Source organism: Halichondria panicea, chromosome 15 (genome assembly GCF_963675165.1).
Source record: "Halichondria panicea chromosome 15, odHalPani1.1, whole genome shotgun sequence".
Classification (NCBI taxonomy): Eukaryota; Metazoa; Porifera; class Demospongiae; order Suberitida; family Halichondriidae; genus Halichondria; species Halichondria panicea.
The window spans coordinates 3349280-3369814 of record NC_087391.1 but is presented as its reverse complement, the minus strand read 5'-3'; positions in this window follow the sequence as shown (position 1 = coordinate 3369814).

Sequence of the window (20535 nt, the reverse complement as noted above, 5' to 3'; positions counted from 1 at the left end):
AACAAAAAAGTAGCTTTCTACTCCATTGTACGTACAAGTGCTTGTACTTGTTGTACTTGCACTTCAGCTGCAAATAATACCAGGTCAACGTGCAAGTTCAGCTTTTGCTCCGACAACGAAGCTGAGGGTTTAGCACATGCACTGTGGAGTCTTAGAGACCAAGCAAAGAAGCAGTCACAATTCTAGGTTTCTACTTTAGAGACCCTTTTCCATTATTCCTGGTACGGGATCCCTTCAACTGCAAATACGTAGTCTATTTTTAACTAGAGCACTAAAGTGCAAACCCTTGGCTGGTGACATGATAGTAAAGGAGTGATAATAGTAAAGGAGTGATAATGGCAGTGCATGTAGCTAGCACAGCAACTCAAGAGCAATAAAACTAAACAACAACGTACATGAGACATGACTGGGATCACCATGACTGGGATCACAGCGGGATCACAGCAAAGAAGCCAGGGTGGAGTATAGGGTGGAGTATAGTCAGTCAACAACCAGTTCTTTCTTGACCCTATACAGAATAGGGATCACTTAAGCTGAAAATACGTAATCAAGATACGTATTTGCAGCTGAAGTAGTGGCAAATTTCGTTTTGCTCGCTTTTATTCGACAAAGTTGCATCCAGACCGAGTTTGAGATGGTACCAACACCAGGTGGTCAGAAAACTGAGGTGGTCAGAAATCCGGGTTTGATCGAGAGACATGGCATGTTCGTACAAACAAGCACCTAGAGAATGTTGTTCACTGATATCGAAAGAATCAAATCCCTCTATCAAATCCCTCTGCTAAGCAAAGAGCTGAATCAAGGCATGGTGTATGATATTCCTACTTCGATCCTATGTCTTACACAGTTGTTGATCCTATGCATAACCTATTTCTTGGAACTGGGAAGCATATGTTCAAAGTATGGATTGACAATGCACAAATTGAAAGTAAAATTAGCAAATTCCGTACGCCAATTAACGTTGGTAGAGTTCCAGCAAATATAGCAAGTGGGTACACAGTGGAGCAATTGGATAACTCTATTTTCACCCGTGGTACTCAAAGATATTTTACCGAATGACCATTATTTTACAATGCTGGCTTCTTTTTGTTCGAGCTTGTTCTCTGCTTAGGAAGCAAGACCTGATTACAGCTGATCTTTTGTTGCTACCGCCTCTTCCATGGTTTGTATGGTTCTGACTCATGCACACCCACTTCACCCACTTTGCAAGTACCTTTGCAGGTGGAAATATACCCAGATATTGAAGACCAAGTAAAAAGAATGATTGAGGAGATATACGAGTTAGCCATGACTAGAGGAATGGGAATGCTGAGGATACTTTGTCAAGTACTGAGCCTCGTATCTCTTTGCATTTGACATACTTTCTGCTTTTCCAAAGTTAATTACGACAATATGATGAGGTGATGGTAGAACACTTACAGGAGAAGACGAGGCCTCTTGCGAAGGCAAAGTTGTATTGTTCCCTTTGAGGTTGTTGTGGATGACTTTTACATTATCATGAAGATACTGCACTGCATCCACAATTTGACTACAAACCAGGTCTCAGGGCTATTGAATCGGGTTTCAAAACCAATACGAAGAACTATACGATAAGGAAGTGATGAAGTACACATTCCTGGAAGATTCAGTAATGAGAGGATTGCTGCTTCATTGGTCACATCAACTTTTATACTAAGAGCCCCTTCCTATGTACACTTCTGTAGGCTTGCTATCAATGGTTGGATCGTGAAGAGAAGCTGCGTCTATGATGTGTACCTTCGGTGATGGTACTTCTCCTATTGCCATCGATCCCAAAATGTGCATGCCATTCCATTCCTTTGTACTTTTTGACTTCAATCAAGTTCATTTGGATCCGGAACAATTTTTGTGGCTCTTGCTTTTCTTTGTTTGCGTTTTCGCTTTTTATTTTGTCTCTTCAGGAGTCCATGGCTAGTTGATGATCCTTCAGCCTCAGCTAATAGTCCATACTGTGCAACAATTGTGACAGGCTCTGGGAAAACAGACCAATTGGCGCAAGCTATAATTTTTGCAATCTATATAGCAGATGACAGAGCAAAGAATTGCCTACGCCTTGATATGCTTAGTGTGCACATATCTTGTTCCATGCCTGAGTTATGCGCGTTGGAAACTCGAAGTTGTAAAACAGCAGTAATGAGAAACGCCCACTCAAAGATTGCTAAATTGGGGAAAGTAAGGTAATGGCGGCTGCAGCGCTTTGGTGGAAAGAGTTGGATTCAGAGCATCAGGTTTTGCAGAGAGGTAGTAGAAAGACTGAAGAAAAAAAGTTATGAGATTATACACTGTATCTGGCTATTGCTCAATACCAATATCTGCTCCAATTGGTCTGTTCTGAGATCTCAAATTAGTGGGTCCAGCTCAGCACACATGTGGCCTGCAGTATTGTGCGCTAGTTGTAGTTGAAAAGAAAAGGCAATGTACAGAAGTGATAGCTCAGTGACTAATCAGTTGCAATTATCATCATTCAACACACCAAATGGCTTTGTAACTCCCATGGCCTCTCACCAGCAAACCCCAAACTTCAACCATGGTGTTTCATCAATGTCTACTCCCATTGGAAGTCGCTCTATCAAATAGGACATCTAGCCAACACGCTCTCTTTATCCAGCAAGGGCTTACTGCAAAGCTAGAACTGGATCTACAAAAAAAGTATTCGGACTTAGAAAAGAAGATTGCCCAGTCTTCTAGTGCAGTAGCAGTGGCGTAGGAAGCACGGGTGCTCAGGGTGCTGGAGCACCCCCTTATCTCAGCTACCTTACCTACTTGCTCCATGAAGTCAGAACAGCTAGCTAGGCTTGATATAGCAGCTAGATAGCTTAGTTACTGAGCTAGCTATACTAGCATAGTTACGTACACAGTACAAAGGTCAGCTAGATGTAGATATCTCTTATAAAGAGCAAGCACATTGCGAATCTGCAACAAGCAAGTCTCCTCTCATTTTTGACATCAATGGTAAGTTTCCATGAACAGATTGCATTGTGTCATGGAGGGCAGCTAGACTATATAGATTAAGTGTAATTGGATCCTAAAATAGACATGCTGTCTAACTGCCGAACGTTCGTTTTCTTCACTGCGAAGGTTGAAACATTCCTCCGAAGTACAATGATACAATGCAATCTTTTTTTTATTGTATATTCATACCCACTTAACAGATTCTATAGATTTAAAGTATATAGCAGAACAATTAATCCAGGTAAACTCACGTAGAATTAATTATTTAACATAATTTTATACTCAGAATTTATCTCCGGGAATGTAGAATGCCAAAAATTTCCGCCCAGATTTGTAAAGCACCCCCTTACAAAAACATCTTCCTACTCCTCTGAGTAGCAACTCAGGAAGTCTCTGGTCTATCACTTGCAAGAAGAGTTCCTTATACAACTTGTGCTGATAATTATAATTCCACGATCAGGCTTAGTGATGACTGCAAGTTCATTACTGCTGAGTTGGCTAGTGATTTGGCTAGTGATTTACAATACATCAAATCTTCACAGATTTTCCAGTGCTAAAGAGGCCAGTTTTCAGATAACCAGTATAAAGTTGTTATATATTATTTTATAGTTTAACAAACAACATCACAGAAGCAATTCATTGTTACTATGAATCACGAAGGAGATTGTTCAATGACAATAAACCAGCACGTACAGAAAAAGTTCAAGTCAACAAAAACAATGCACAAAAAAACAGAAAAGGGTGAGGTATAATTATAGTATCAGTGTTCATTATAATGAAACTATAATTATACAGATGTTTGATAGAAGAAGATTTCTGAAATCAGAAAGTGAGAAAAAACAGTGGTATATGACTGAGGAAAGTGATTCCGACAACGGGTTTACAGACACAAATTACAAATTACCATGGAGATCTTATCACTGCCATTGTGCTTAGTATTAGCAGGCCTGATGGGATGAGTGGATCTGCTAGCTAGCTAGTTAGCTGCTCTTTCTTATGAATTTCTGTTGCTCTGTTGCTAATAATTTTCTGTTGCTAATAATGCATTCACCATCTTTCTTTGGATTTCTTCTGCCTCCGTGCAGATGAATGTTTTCAATGTATACTACCGTGCTAAATTCTATATCTGAAACTTTCATGGGACCAGGGCACTAGCCCATGTGGCAGGTTATGTAACAGTCATGTGACTATCACTTTAACAAAACCAAACCCTGAAAAGCACACATTTATGGATTATTGTATAAATACCCATGGACATAAAAATTATATAAATGAGTACTTATAAATACCTGTAGATGTCGATGGGTATATATAAATATCCGTGGATTATAAATACCCATGGACATTTATAAAAATAATAATGATGCTATATATAAATACCCGTGGATATTATATTTGATGTGCACTTCATGTGCACTTGGATTATATTATATGTCACATCACAATAATTATTTGTAGTGTCTTGACTTGTAGTAGGGATCAGTCGCTGGATCAGAATCTGTGCCGTCTTGACAGAAGCTGACAGTGATGCATGCATTTTATTGTGCTACCCCCTATCTTACCATCAAACTTCCGGCCGGCCGATCCTGAAGTTTGGTTTGCGAAAGTGGAGGCACAGTTTACCACCAAGACCATGTTTGACCGCCCCGAATATGCTACTTAAGTCCGTGATCTACTCTCCCACAGACAACACAATCAAGTCATCAAGAGGACAGCTGCTTTGCTTCTGCCCAGAGGAACTCAGCCGAAAGCCTACTCAGCTCATCCGCAGAATGCAACAGCTACTGGGTGATCATTCCTCAAGGAACTGTTGAAAGACATGGTACTTGAAGTTGCTACACACCCGAACACTGTCTCTGCAATACTGCAATACGACACTCGCCAAACACGGATGAGGTGGAAAAACTCAAGGAGGAAGTGACACGCCTTGTGGCCTCACTTACTTCGACTCACAGCCGTGGTCGCTACATCATCGCTCAACAAGCCCCAGACAAACCCCTCTGCTGGTACCATCACAGAAAATGCCTCAGGCCGGACCCTAGTGGCGACAAGTGTCACCGGCCCACCTTATAGTTGCCTATTTTTTGTAAGTGATGCACACACGATTTTTAGTTGATACAGGTTCGGAAGTCAGTGTCATTCCCCTGATTCCCTCACTATCATGGCCACACCCATCCGCACTTATGGGAAACTCTCCCTCACACTCAACCTCGGACTCTGTCGCTCACGCTCACTACCCATCATCGCTGATGTTCAGAAACCAATCCTCGGTGCTGATGACATGTCCCACAGCAAACTTGTAGACACACAGGGTATCCACTCTGCGCACTCCTCTCTGAGCGCAACACTGTCCCCGAAGGACACCTACCTTTCGGATTTCCTCTCACTCACACAGGTTGCTGAAACACAACATTTCCCACCACTACAGGACCACCAACCTCAGCCCGCCCCAGAGAGGAAATTCGAGCACATGCTGCATCATCAGACCGTGCCTGGGCCTCCCCACTCCACATGGTTCCTAAGGAGACTCCTGGTGACTGGCACCCCTGTGGTGACTACCGCCAGTGCCTGATCGGTTTCCTGTCCCCCACATCCATGATTTTTTTCCCTCTCTACAGGGTTCCACTATCGTACGTCAGATTCCTGTGGCCCCCTCGGATGTACCCAAGACGGCGATTACCACACCGTTTGAATTTGTCAAGGTGACAAACATTCCAACGATTTATGGACCAAGTTCTCTGTGGGGTACCGCCTACGCCTACATAGACAATGTTCTCATTGCCAGACGATCAACACCTCAAGGACTTGCAAACTGCCAACGGTGTGGTTGACAACCCCAACAAGTGCCTACTTGGTGTGACCAGTCTGGATTTCCTGGATTTCCTTGGACACCACATTGACCAACACGGTAGCACGCCTCTCCCAGACAAAGTGCAAGCTGCTCAATCTCAACGCCAACTCCGACTCCGGCGCTCTTTTACCATTGTTTTCTACCTCACTGTGCTCTGTGCTGACCTTATGCGTGTGCTGACCTCATGCAACCACTGCACTCCCTCATTTCGTCAGCCAAACCCAAAACCCAAACACTCCTTCAACGATGCCCTTGCTAACGCTCCCCTCCTCTCACCTTCAACCTGATGCCCCCACCTGTCTCATGACCGACGCCGCAGTTCTACAACAGAACATTAACGGCAAATGGAATCCCATCTCGTTTTTCTCCAGGAAGATGACTCCAGCTGAAACCCCGCTGCAGTACCTTTGACAGAGCCTCTCCATCAAACAGTTTCGCCATCTAACCAACCACAAACCCCTGACGTACGCACTGAACCGATCGACGACACCTCGATTACATCGCTCAGTTCACCTCGACAATCAGGCACGTCAGTGGTACAGACAATGTAGCCCTGTCTCGAATTAAAATGAACGCCCTCCTCTCTGGCCAACCCCCTCAGACCAAGCCCATCCTCAACTCTCGTGGTCGCCCTACCGGACTCAACCGACCCTCTCTATTGCGATACTTCCATTGGCACGCCATTGGACCACTCCTAACCTGCGTTGATCGATTTACTCGATGGCCCGAAGTCAATCCTATCACCGCAGGCTGTGGCAAAGGCATTCCTCAGTGGTTGGATCTCGCGATTTGGCGTACCATCCACCATTGTGACAGACCGCGGACGATAGTTTGAATCTCGATTATGGAGTAACCTCACAGGTTCCAAACGCTCTCGAACCACCTCATACCACCCTCAATCCAACGGAATGGTTGAACGTTTTCATCGGCAACTCAAAGCCAGGCCCAACCTCAACCAACGGATCTCATACTTCTAGGTACGCCACCACAGCCTATGGTGGTGAATTTTTTTCTCCTTCACCAACTAACGCTCTGCCAGTTTATCAACCAGCTCAAAACACCAATACCTACCAATAGAAACTCTCACATTCCTGCGTCAGCCACACACGTGTTTGTTCGCCATGATGCTGTTCGGAAACCACTCCAACCACCTTACGACGGACGATTCCGTATTATCAAACGAACTGATAAACATTTCACCCTTGACCTTAACGGTCGCCACGACAGAGTCTCCATCGACCGCAGCCCACATCGAATTTCGATCCTCAACAAACAATACCAATACTACTACATACACACCAACCGCCGCTAATTTGAACACTCAGTCTCCGTCTCAAACCCCACCACCCACTCTACTCTTTTCTTTGGGACATACCTTTCGCACTGAACACTTTACTTTATGATCTTTACCATTATTGATTTCTGTAGTCACCTTTACCAGTTTTCCGTTATTATATCATGTTACGTAATACGCTACTACTTTATTCATCTCTCTTTGTAGCATTGCCTCTTTTTGTCTGTACACACCCTGTTTTCTGTCTCTGTTTGTGGACAAGAATTTGGATTGGAATGAAATATTATTAGTAACTAAATCATTCGTGCCGAGGTATAATGCCCAGGGATTCAACCAATGTGCAATGTACAGATTGTTGTTGTGTGAGTACCTTGCCTTTATTATCAACTCTGCCTGGGTATGAGAAATTTACTCACTGACACAGCTTACTGTGTAGATTCTGTTCCCTTTCACCCTTTCACTTAGTAAATTAACTGTATGTTGTTGAATGGGGCTGCGTTACACAAGTAATTTAGGTGTACCTCTCAAATGTACAGCCATTGCTCAGATATTGCTAATTTGAGCAACTTGTTGGATGTCCAGGCCTTATAGTGCTTGAGGACAGCAATGGCGATGTCGCCGAGAGGGTATAGTAGGATACCTCCCAAAGGCTACCAGCTTTATGCCAGACGCTGATGAACAGTCTGGGACTGAGGAAATGCATGACATGGACCTAGACGCTAGCGCTAAGGACCAGGACGGTGAAAGACCAGGAGAGGGCTCACTGTGTGACTCTGGCAAGTAGTATAGTATAGCTAGAATAGCTAGAATATCAATAGTGTAAGTATAGTATAGCTAAAATAGTAATGAACAGTAGATCGTTCACCGATATAGTACTTCAAATTGATATATCTTAGCACTGTTACATTCATATGATGTGAACCATAATGATCCATAAAAAAAAAATTTTGGATTTTATCTCACCGCTGGCCGAGCATTTAAAATGATAAAAACGGGTGAGCGTAATAACCGTGGTTGTTATGGGTTGCACCATTCTATTGGTATAGGCATTTTATTGCTCTGGAAACCCAATTTACTCACTTCACTGTTAATTAAGAATCCGACGGTTAAAGTTAACCCAGAAATTAGGTGAGAGGTTATGTCTAGAACGTTTATCTGATCTTATTTTTCATATTAGAGTTTTACTGACATTCATTTAGAGACTATTCAAATGTCTCACTATGACTAATTATTTTCCATAAACCAGGGGTATAGAATACACTCTGTATCACAGCTGATCAGGAGTGCATGAATATTCATGCACTATTATGTGAGGGCGGTCATAACCTCAAAAGGGCTGACTCAGCAGTTGGAATCATTCCTGTGTTTAGCCTGTGTTTAGCCTGCTATGATGTGGATACTGAAGGTTCAAGAAAGGTCTCCTTCCTTCCCCAATCCACAATGGATATGATCACGAAAGATATTACTGTCTTCATCCAAGACCTCCTCGGATGTGACCCTGGTGGATGATTATTTCACTCAAGTTCTGCCTATGCGAACCCTTTTGTAGGGGTGGAGTCCCAGCACATGCAGATGAAATATTGCAGAGAAGTTGTGGTAAGTATTTGATTTGTACTGTAGCAGCCAGAATAATAATCATGAATTTTGATTTGTATTTTTTTAGGAACCTAAGAAACAAAAAGAGAGCCGAGGTTTGAGATGAGATGAGATGGTGTATATCCGAGACCGTGTGGTATGTGCAATTGGTTCCTGTGTGTGGATTACATGACTTTGTGGTTGAAACTGGCCACAAGTCCACTGATGTCCTGACGGGAACCACTTTTCTAACCTCTTGCAGATTTTCTGATTTTCTTAGTCTCTTGTGTGTACGTACGTGTACTTAGTACAGTCCTCCTCTTCCTCTTACATGTAGGTTTGTACTACTTTGTGCTCGGCAATATACCACCTATCCACCTATCTTTCGATCAAATTTAAAGTACATCCAACTTGCTGGTATAGCCAAGACTGAGCATTTAAAAGCCTATGCCATCCTAAAACCCTTGGTTGATGATACCAAGAAACTGTTGAGTCTTTATTGATTATTGCGTGTGAACTTAACAACATTCCGTTATAATTGTTAGGAAAATGGGCATATATTCGATGTGAATGGCGAAGAAGTATAGAACAGTGTGCGTTGTACCAGCTGACAACTTGGCTAAGGAGGGGTCTCGAGCAAACAGGGGTTGTCGTCGCATTGGCCATTTTAGACGCACTATGCACTCAAGTGATGTTGCTACAACTCAGCGTGAAGTTATCAACAGAGTACGGTATCAATCATGCTGAAGTATTTCAATGTGAAGTATTTCAATGTGTGTTCTGGTGAGATGTTACCCATTGTGTACATGTGTATAGTTTATTGTAGGACGATAACACGTAATATTTAACATGTGCATATAGGTGTTCTTGAATACGAAACAAAGGAGTTACTCATTCATCAGAAGGGTATTACTCTCTTCAACTGGTGAATCAAAAAAAAGGCAAAATATCGCCCAATCTCTACCACACTTGATGGTATAGACCACAAGTTGAAACAATGAATTGATTATTCTGCAGCTGTTCAAATGTGGCTTTTGGGACGCCAAATGGTTGGCCATTTAGTACCTGAGCACTGGTTAAATTTGTTGGATCTTCTTGAGATCGTAGATCTATTACTTGCACAAAGCTGTCACCCTACCTTCAATGATAGCGGATCATCACAATCATCTGTATCCACGCTCTTCATCACACCCAAGTTTCATTACCTTGTACCTTGTACATATGCCAAGGTTAATTCTTCAGTAAGTTATATTCTGCATGCATGCATGCTAGCTTAATGTACCAATTAACACTGTACATATAGATATGGACCTCGCTATGGACAATGCGATAACATTCTTTCACGAAATTTTATCAATCTTCTTGCTCGTCGCCACCAGAGACTACTACAATGCTATAGCTCGTCTGACTATTCATCTCACGCATTCTCAGTTGATGATGAAAATAATGTAAGAACATGAAAAATTGAGATGCCAGTTTGGATCCGGATCTACAGTATAAGACCATAATGAAAATAATGTAAGAACATGAAAAATTGAGATGCCAGTTTGGATTCGGATCTACAGTATAAGACCATAATACACTACACTTACAGGAACAGGCGCCGTGGTTTGACTGGGTTCCCTGACTATACTTACAGATTTCTTGCTGTCTTGCATTCTCTTCAGTTTAACTTGATCCCCAATTTTTGGAGCAATCTCCCGTAGTTGACACGTGTATAGTAGGTTCCATCGGAATCCTGCATTAGCCATCCATCCTTAATATTCATTCAATAATTTATCATTCGCAAAATGGTGAGTGTATAGTTGGTTCACATCTTATAATTATTGCTAACTAACTTTTGCTTTCCTTCCATCCTTATCAATTATCATTCAATATAGCATGTAATGTCATCCAATAATTATCAGTTAAATAATTCAATATGTTTGTCCAATTAATATTTAGCATTCAGTATAGCAAAACTGGTGTTGGTTGTATTTAAGACTTCTGTATTGTTTCTTTGCCTCATATGTAGCGGACAAAACCTCATTGGGAGTTACGTTACCTTAAGTATTGACTAGCATGGATGATGACCATATGCATGTTGGTCATCCTGTTTCAAGTCCATGCACATTTCAAGTCCATGCACACTGCAATAGACTCGCAACTGCAGACCTATCTCTCTTTTAAGCAGCAACACCGAACACATCCTCAACTGGCGTAGGGCGTAGGGTCCAAATTACTTGATATATAGACGTATGGTGTGATATTGTGTTAAATTTATCAATGAGGGTGTGTTTTCATACATTGAGCATAATCTTGCTTGCTAATAATAATGAGAGTGTACCATATAGCTTCGGGGGACAAAATATTCGTGGTTCAGCAATATTGAGACATTTCGTGGGTAATATTTTCGTGGTTGCTGCTTGCACTGCAGGTAAAGGTAGCTTCATTCGTGGGTAAAATATTCGTGGTCAGACCTCCAACCACGAAAACCACGAATATTTTGCCCCACGAAACTTACACGCTATATACGGATTACACGCTATATACGGTATTTTTTGCCAGTGAGGGTGCGTGTATACTTCTGCCATGCGATCAAGATCTTATGAAGGGGGGTACGATGAGGGTGCTTGCTATACTAGCTCTTTTCTTTGAGCCAGTGACTCTCTAGTGTGATCTAAACAAAGCTGCATGGGAGAGTCCCTTAATTGCTTGCTGGGACTGTACACGTGTACCATGATGTAAGTAACCCTTGTCATCTAAAAAGTTAGTATCATTACCATGTATAATAATTTTATGTTTCTTACGATACCTTTCAACCAGATCTGGATCTTTGAGATCCTCGCTGCGTACAGTTCCACACAACTATCTTTCTCCAGGTCTTCAAGGAGCTTCAGAGAGGTAAAAAAGTTGTCGAAGTAGACATGATGATGGTGGCCCTTCAGAAATCTTTTACGCCTCTAGCTGTTTTTTCAGCTGAGTTCTCCTTTCCTGCATATACTTGAAATTTGTGGAAGTAGCCGTTTCTACTGTCAGCTAATACCCACACCTTTATACCTCTCTTGACAGGTTTCATTGGGAGGTATTGTTCTGATCTGCCTTGAAACTTGATCATCGCCTCATGTGAAAATCAAGCTTAGTCAAGCCTTTATACCACAAAAAATTTTTTTTGGATTTTATCTCACCGCTGGCCGAATGACCGAATAATAAAAACGGGTGAGCGTTAATAACAACCACAGTTGTTATGGCAATGCACCATTTTATTCCTTGTTGTATGGGCATTCTATTGGTATGTGGTTGCTAGGCATTTTATTGCTCTGGAAACCCAATAGAGAATTTACAGACATTTCACTTCACTGTTAATTAAGAATCCGACGGTTAAAGGGTTAAAGTTTAAAGGGTTAAAGTACAGTTGAACGTGAAAGAGAAATTCGGATTGGTAAAATGAAGAAATACCAAGTGCACACAAACTAATAATGGTGCTGGTGGTCTGTGGCAAATACTGACTTTTATACATGGGGAAAATTGAACATCACAAGTCAACTGTGTACGTGTACACTATACTCTCTAAAATATTGCTCAAGTATACTTTACACACTCAGAAGCAAGGTGGATAAGCATATTAGATTAGCTCAAACAGTTCTACAAGTACGATCGCTATACGCACAAAAACTTACCTCTGGAATTGATCCTTCCCTCTGGCCTTGGCTGGTTGACGAGACCTTGACTGAGTAACTGCTAGTTTGCTACGAAGTTGCCTAAAGAAAAGGGTTATATAGTTATTTCTAAGTTATGCATCTTTCTTTGCCAGAGGCTAAAATTGAATATCTAACCGTGTAGGCTACATGCACTCTCTAAAAAAGGTCTGTAAACTAGGTATCTAAGCATAGTACATCAGCTAAGAACGCTTATAAGGGCTTCACAAGCTACAAGTACGATCGTTATACGCATACCTCTAAAATGATCCTTCGCTGTGGGCTTGGCTGGTTGACAATTTCGTTGGAATCCAGGAGATCCTGATAGAGAAACTACTGTAGACTAGCTAGCTGCAAAGTTGCCCAAAGAAAACTGCTACGGCTACGCAGCTTTCTTTGCTAAGGGCTGAAGTACTTGAAAAAATGTTTCCGCAGTAGGCTCATTCACACCTGCAAAGAACTACCGTTCATTTTAAAAGGGGAAATCAGGAAAGGCAGCCACAGTTTCCGACACCATGACATGTGCTTGACCACAGAATTGTCATTAGCTACTGGTTGACACGATCTCTTAGAGCTGTACAATGTTACACACGAACTCTGTCAAGAGTTATTTACGATATTTCATGGCAACTATCTACATACTATTGTAGCACATGCCCCTCAACAGCTTGAAATCGTTTCATTGTCATCCGTTAACGCCGAAAAACAGGAACGAATTTTCAGTCAAGCTCAAAAAACAGCACGTCACCCCCAGAATGTAATTACAACACCTAAGGCACAACTAAGCATAGCAGTTGCTGCACCACAATCAGCAAGGCATTTGTGAACATCTTTCCTCATACCTAGCACAAGCTTCGTGACAGTGATGAAAATGAGTTCCGGACAAACCTGATCTGCTACACTCTCTGAAAGACAGTCATCATGCTGGGAAACCATTGTACGAAACAAAATGGAAGTACCAGCACCTGATTTACACACAAGACGCACACTCTCAATTGCGAACAACTGACGATTACCCTCAAGATCAAACTGTGTTACAGGACCAGTCTGGGTACACTGACCGCAACAAACGCACACTCTCAATTGCGAACTACTGACCATGGCTCCACAACTGACCACAACTGACCCCGAGCAAGCATACCCTCACGATTTAGACATGTTACAGGACCCTCCTAGCAAACACACAAGTCTGGACACACACACTGACCCCTACCGAGACAGGTTGAACCACTACCAACGCCTGCATTTCACACAAAGCATGCAGCCTGTATACAACACCTAAGGTCATTGAATTCGAACGAGAAACCCCATACTGACACATGTCTTTCAAAAACATTTTGCGGTCTTCTATGACGTCTTCTCGTTTGTGACCATCATAGTATAGGCCCTTGAATCCCATCGAATGCAGCCAGTTTCGACTCACTTCAACATCGGAACTAGGCAATAGTTCATCGTTCACCCACGAGCAGAAAGACTTTGCTGTCATATTAGGGGCACCCTTCTTGAAAGCATTCTCCCGGATGTATTGAGTGGCTACTTCTGACAATTCTTCGTTTTTAGCAATTGCGTTGCTTCTGTGGTAACGGCCGCGTAAATACTCGGGTAATTGACCCTCGTTGTTGAGAAAATCGAGTCTCCACAGTTTTGTGGTGTCTATTCAGATGACGGGCAATTAGTTTAGAGCTGGGTCCTAAAAGAAGCTGAAAATCTTCAGTAAAAATATGAAATAGTAGAAGGGATAGTGAGAATAAATCTTCTCTCGGCAGCGAGGCAATCCAGTCATTTACAAACTCCTTAATAAGGGCAGCAGGGTTTTTCTTTAGCTCCTTTTCAGGTCGAAATCAGAGTCAGAGTCTGAGCCAGAACCAGAGTCTGAGCCAGAAGTCATTGGTTGATCAGGGAGAACAGATGCAGAAGGCATTGCTGCAGAAGGCATTGCTGGAGATGCAGAAGACAATCGCAGAGTTAAGCTGGTTGCAGCTTGAGAATCAGTGGGCTGTGAGGATCTCCTAGATCTAGCAGCAGCCAGATGAGCACCTTGCTTCTTCAGTTTAGGCATTGCAGAGAGTAGAAAAGTCAATTTTGCAGATAGAAGTGTGGGTGAAAGAAGTGTGGGTGAATTTATGATGTAATGCGCATATTAGCCAATCAGTTTGCAGATTTAGCTCAGCTAGCCCTAGCAACAGAGCACATGCTCAGAATCAAAATAAAGTTCTAATTATAGGTTGTAAGTAATATTGAAAGTTTTGTGCTTGTTACTAAGGAATAATTCTTATTGTTCATGAGTTACGGTAGTGTAAACAAATCCAGCTTTATGGCTGGGAGCACTATACCTACGAGATGAATAGGTGAAACTGAATAGGTGAAACTATGGAAGGACAAAGGCAATTGTCGAAGTTAACTTTGGTAGTCAGAGCCATACTGAATTCTTTCCACAGATATTTCTTTTTTGGTAAATACTACAAAGTCACACCACTTTCTCTCAGTAATAGCAAGCTGACCTTGAACTTGACAATAATAAGCATGGGTTCGTTTTAGTTCCACAGTGTTTGTCCCATCAGACTGTGGGTGTAGTTTGCAACAGAAATCAGTTTCTTGTGACACACTTGTGACACACTGTACTCGACTAGTCCGAACTGAACTACAGATGAGGGATCGAATACATACGAATCAGGCCAAGGAAAGGATATTGTTCGCACACGACAAATCCGGTGATGATATCATTATGTCCACACTTCGCTTGGTATTTCTCGAGTGCTACTGGCTCATATGTGTTTCCCCATTCTGTTGCTTTCGTAGAAAAATCTTACTAACGAATCTGGATGGGTTTTTGGTACATTCGAAATATCCTACCAAAGCTGTTAAATGAAAACGTCTGGCAGAAAACCACACTGAAGAGTTGTGCTGGTCCTTTGTTTGCCTTTCTAGTTCCCTGACGAAGGGTTTGCTTGAATGACAAAACTTTCTCAATCAGCTCACTCTTTGAAGGAACCTCCACAGTATCGGACTGGTCGGGATCTGTCCACACTTGCACATCCTTGTCAGAAATCCCAAGTCCTTTCCCTTTAACTTTTGTAACGAATTCTTCTTTTAGCAACAGTGGTACTGTACCACTGTGCTCAAATGGCCTTGGCTCAAATGGCCTTGGATCAAAGTCACTCAGTGATTGCAATGTATGTTTTATCTGACGTCCATATACGTGCTTTTGAAATTCAATGGCGTCTTTGCGCTTGCGAGGTTTAGTCCAGAGGTTTAGTCCACTTGCATGGGTAAGGGAAGTGATTCTTCAGTATCTGAGTCAGGAGTAGTACCGACTTGCGATGGACACAAGTGCATGGAGTAGTCTGGAAACATGCACTTGTGTTGGGCACTTGTCTGTCAGTCTGTCAGTCTGATATGTTGGGCTTTGTGGGCACTTGTCTGTCAGCCTGATATGTTGGGCTTTGTGGGCACTTGTCTGTTAGCCTGATATGTTGGGCTTTGTGGACACTTGTCTGTCAGTCCATTTTATTGCAATGGGTTTAGCTATGTTGTACTGTACATAGTTGTACTGTACATACTGTTTATTATTACCGTATAAAAGGCTCGTTTAGTAGCTGGTGATTTGCCCCAATCTTAATAATAAACACCTACTACAAATAGACGCTTCCCTCCAATAATTGCTTGGGCTTTAATTAGAACAGCACGGTTTCGTTCTCAGTCTACTGCCATGCCCGTAGGCTGGAAAGTACTCGTCTGGGCCCTCGGGAGAAGCCATTAACGTTCCTACCAATACCATATTCGGGAAGAAATGGGAAAAATTTAATGTCTGCCTTGGATAGACCCCTCCCTCGTTTTAACGCCGGGGTTGCTGGACCTTTTATAAGCCCCAGCTTTTAATATTATAAGGGTAAATACAAATTCTTTTTGCACAGGTGTATGCATTAATGGGAAGGTGTAGCCCAGAAAAGAAACGGGTGAAAAGAAAAAAGCAAGGAAAAAAAGCAAATGCAATCAGGAAGATCCTAGATCACAATCAACAAAAATGCCGTCCAGATGCGAACAGGAACAGTCTGGATTACAGTCAACAGATTTCAACAGATTTTACCAGAGATAAAGTGTTAGGTGTGGATACTGAAGTCCTAGAAATGCATATTGGAGACGGTTACCAAGAAGAAGATGAAGTCAATGGGTTACCTACACCTACGGAAGAGTATAACCACGATTACCTAAAAGTTGACTGTTACCATCATCAACTTTCAGAAGAGCGTTTGAAGCGAAAAGAAACAACATACAATTGTGAAAAAAAAGTTCACAGTATTAGGAATTTCTACAAGAACATTGCACTTTGCCCTACTCGAACTGGAAGGATAGCTCGTGCAGCAATGCTAAAGTCTCAAACTGCAAGGCAGTTTCTCGATGACACCATGACTGAAATGTACAAGAGAAAAATTAGCCAGTTGTATAATGAACAATCAGGAAAGGGTTTTGTGTGTTAAATGTCATGCTATATTAAGGAAATTGTTCACGAATGCTTACACAACTTTGTATTAATTTAAAATTGTAATCTTTGGCTTTGATAATTGATTATATATAATAATTATAGCTTGCATAATTCGTCCAAAATACTTAAAGGTCACTATAATTATATCCATCATCATAGCGATCAAAATTCAGAGACCGATTCATAATTTATAATTTTATAATTACATTGCATATGAGAAGTAGATCTATACTAGGTCCATGAATTTCGATGTTGCGCTAGTTGCATGCCCTCTCTTCACGATCAATTCTTTTATACGCCCTTGATAATAATTATCACATCATATAAAATTACATAATTATTGATCACAGAACTCCATTAACCTTCAACAGGTGTTGCAAAATAAACATTATCTAAACCTATGTGTCTACCAAAATTGACAGAAGCCTTTACAAATACTGCTGGGTACTTAATGTTTGCAACTGATGGTGTATTGGTTGTATTGGTTGTAGGTGATTCGGTTTTGATTGCGGGTAGTTTGTCCGCAAATTGGATTGTAGATTCAGGAGCAACTAGCCACATGTGCTATGATAAGAACTTGTTTGTGACCTATAAGAAGCTGCAGAAAACTGAGAATGTAACACTAGGTGACGGAAAGAGTTTGAGTGTGATTGGACGTGGAACGGTGTCATTAGTGATGAAGTTGCCAGAGCCGAGGAAGTTGCTGGAGACATTGCGTTGCTGGAGACATTGCATGTGCCGGACTTGTCTGTTAGTGTCTCTAAGGTGTCCGAACGTGGTCGGTTTGGTGAAACTGGTTGTGAGTTCATTGACTACTGCAACTAAGTCTGGGAGCTTGTTTCTGTTGAATTGTCAAATTTCTGAACAGGTGAACGTGTCGGTGAACGTGTCAATCGAAGTTTGGCACAGATGGGAGGCAGTTGTCGTCCGAGGGTTCGAAGCAGATTGGTTTTTGTGAGCCCTGTACTATTGGGAAACATCACAGGACTGCATTTCCTGTCGGAGGTGGCACGAGAGCTAACTGGATCTGGTTCACTCGGATGTTTGTGGAAAGATGAATGTGAAGTCGGTTGGTGGTGCAGAGTACTTCCTTACTTTTATTGATGATTTCTCGCGGTACGTCTCTGTGTATTTTCTGAAGCGGAAGGATGAGGTGTTCTCTTGTTTTTTAGGTTGGAAGGCTATGGTGGAGCGTGCTACTGGTCGGAAGTTGAAGGTGCTGAGGTCAGACAACGGTGGAGAGTACAAGTCTGATCAGTTTGTGGAATATCTTAGGTCGGAAGGTGTTCGACATGAACTCACTGTAGCCCTCACTGTAGCCCTCAACAGAATGGAGTCGCAGAGAGGTTTAACCGAACACTGGTCGAGATGACTAGATCTGGAAGTCCTCAGAGTCTGTGGGCAGAAACCCTGTCTACCGCAGCTTACCTCAGAAATCGCAGCCCTACTAGGTCTGTTGAAGGTATGACTCCATTTGAGGCTCTAAACGAGAAAAAACCGGATGTTGGACATTTACGCGTTTTTGGTTGTTCTTGGTTGTTCTGCCTATACTCATATCCCCAAGGATGAGCGCAAGAAGCTGGATGTTAAGGCAAAGAGGTGTGCACTTGTTGGCTACGGTACGGAAGTCAATCCTCTCACCCGCTACAGTCGTGATGTGAATTTAATGAAGAATGTTGAGAAGGAGGCCGAGGTGAATGTCGAGCAGTGTGTTGAGTTGGAACTGACAAGCGAAGATTTTTGCGATGATTTTTCCGAGTTGGTTGATGGTGATGATGGTGAAGATTCTTCTGACTCAGAGCCTGTTCGCAGGTCAACACGTTTCGCAGGTCAACACGTGAACGGAGAAGACCAGATTATCTCGCTGAGAGTGTGTCTGTTGCTAGTGCTGAAGAACCTGGTACTTATCGAGAAGTAGTCCAAGAGGTAAGATCATGGATAAAGGTAAGATCGGATAAAGGTGAGTAGATAATATAATGTATAGTAAGCTGTCAATCACTTATTGAACGGCAGATTCTTCAACAGGTAGCCTGACCACTTGTCAGTTCCTTGCGTGTATGCAAATATTCATAACCTGTACATTTATATAAACCATGCTGATGAAACTATTTGGAAAACCCCAGGAGGTAAAATTAGTCTTATCTCTGGTTATCTCTGGGTGTTACCTCTGGGTGTAACAGTATCTAAAGTACAGAGTTGAGAAATGTGTAGAATCCTTGACTGGCTCTTTGCCATGATGCTTTATTAACCCTTTAACCATCGGATTCTTAATTAACAGTGAAATGAAATGTCTGTAAACGGTTTAGCAATGCCCAACAAGGCAAATGCGGCCAGCGGTGAGAGAAAATCCAAAAATTTTTTTTTATGGATCAGCCTATCATAGGCCTTGATCTTCACATCATATGAATGTAACAGTGCTAAGATAATATCAATTTGAAGTACAATACGTACATGTATTAGGTGAACGATCTATGAAATTTACAAGCTCACATAAAGACTGTTAATGCTTTAGCTATACTATACTTACACTACTGGCCCTCTCCTGGTCTTTCACCGTCCATGTCACAGTTCATCAGCGTCTGGCATAAAGCTGGTAGCCTTTGGGAGGTATCCTACTATCCCCTCTCCTTCATAGGAGACATCACCATTGCTGTCCGCTGTTCACTGTCCGCTGTTCAAGCACATCGGCACAAGTAAACAATCTAGCCATAAATTTTAACATAGCAACGTGGCTTACATAGCAACGTGGCTTGGAAAATTCTAGACTAAATTGCACGTGATTCTACAGCTCTTCCTCTATACAGGGATGTGCGTAGTTCGAACTAGTTCCTAAGTATCGCAGAATTAGTCGCAGAATTAGAATTTCGCAAAAAAAGTCACTATTGCGGGCCACAATCGTGGCCCGTGACGGTTAAAGGGTTAAGTGTTATGATGACTGATGTGTCTGATGTGTCATGAAACAGGATATTGAAATGAATGACCAGAAATCTTTTACTATGCTATATCAATAATTGAAATTCAGCGTCATCTGCTCAAGAGACTTCCCTCGAACATATCTCCGGATAGAAAATTGAAGCTTAGAGATTCTGGAGGGCAGGTTGAAGCCTTTTTTTTCTTTCCAGGCCAACAAACTCTCACAAAATAATAATATGTAGACTTTAAAATGGCCAAGGAAAACAGCCAGCTTTCAGACTGTACCACAGTAAAAATGTCTATTCGAGCCATGAAATGACTACTAGCTGGACTAGCTGGAAACTCACTAGATCTAGCTCATGAATAATTAATGAGCAAACGGTTGACCGTAACCTTAAGGGTGCCCGCACATAGCAACAAATTGACACAAAAATGCAACATTTAGATCACGTGTGCAATCTGAGACTTGTACTCGCAGTATTTAATTTCAATGCGTGCTGCAGTAGTAACACAAAGTAAAAACATTGACTGGTTTTGTGAGAATGCTAAACCAACTTCTAGCTGCAACTGAAGCCAAGAAAATAAGATACGCAGAGTAAAAAAAAATTAATAACAAATAACAATAACAAAATCTACACCATATTAAATCAGAGATTAAAAGAAGGGGACTCGTCACGTGAGCTCCATGTAAAAATGTTTAGGCACTCCGCGTTGCTGTCAAAATACAAATGCGAATAGAAGGAAAGTAAGCCTATAACTAGCTTGATGCAGC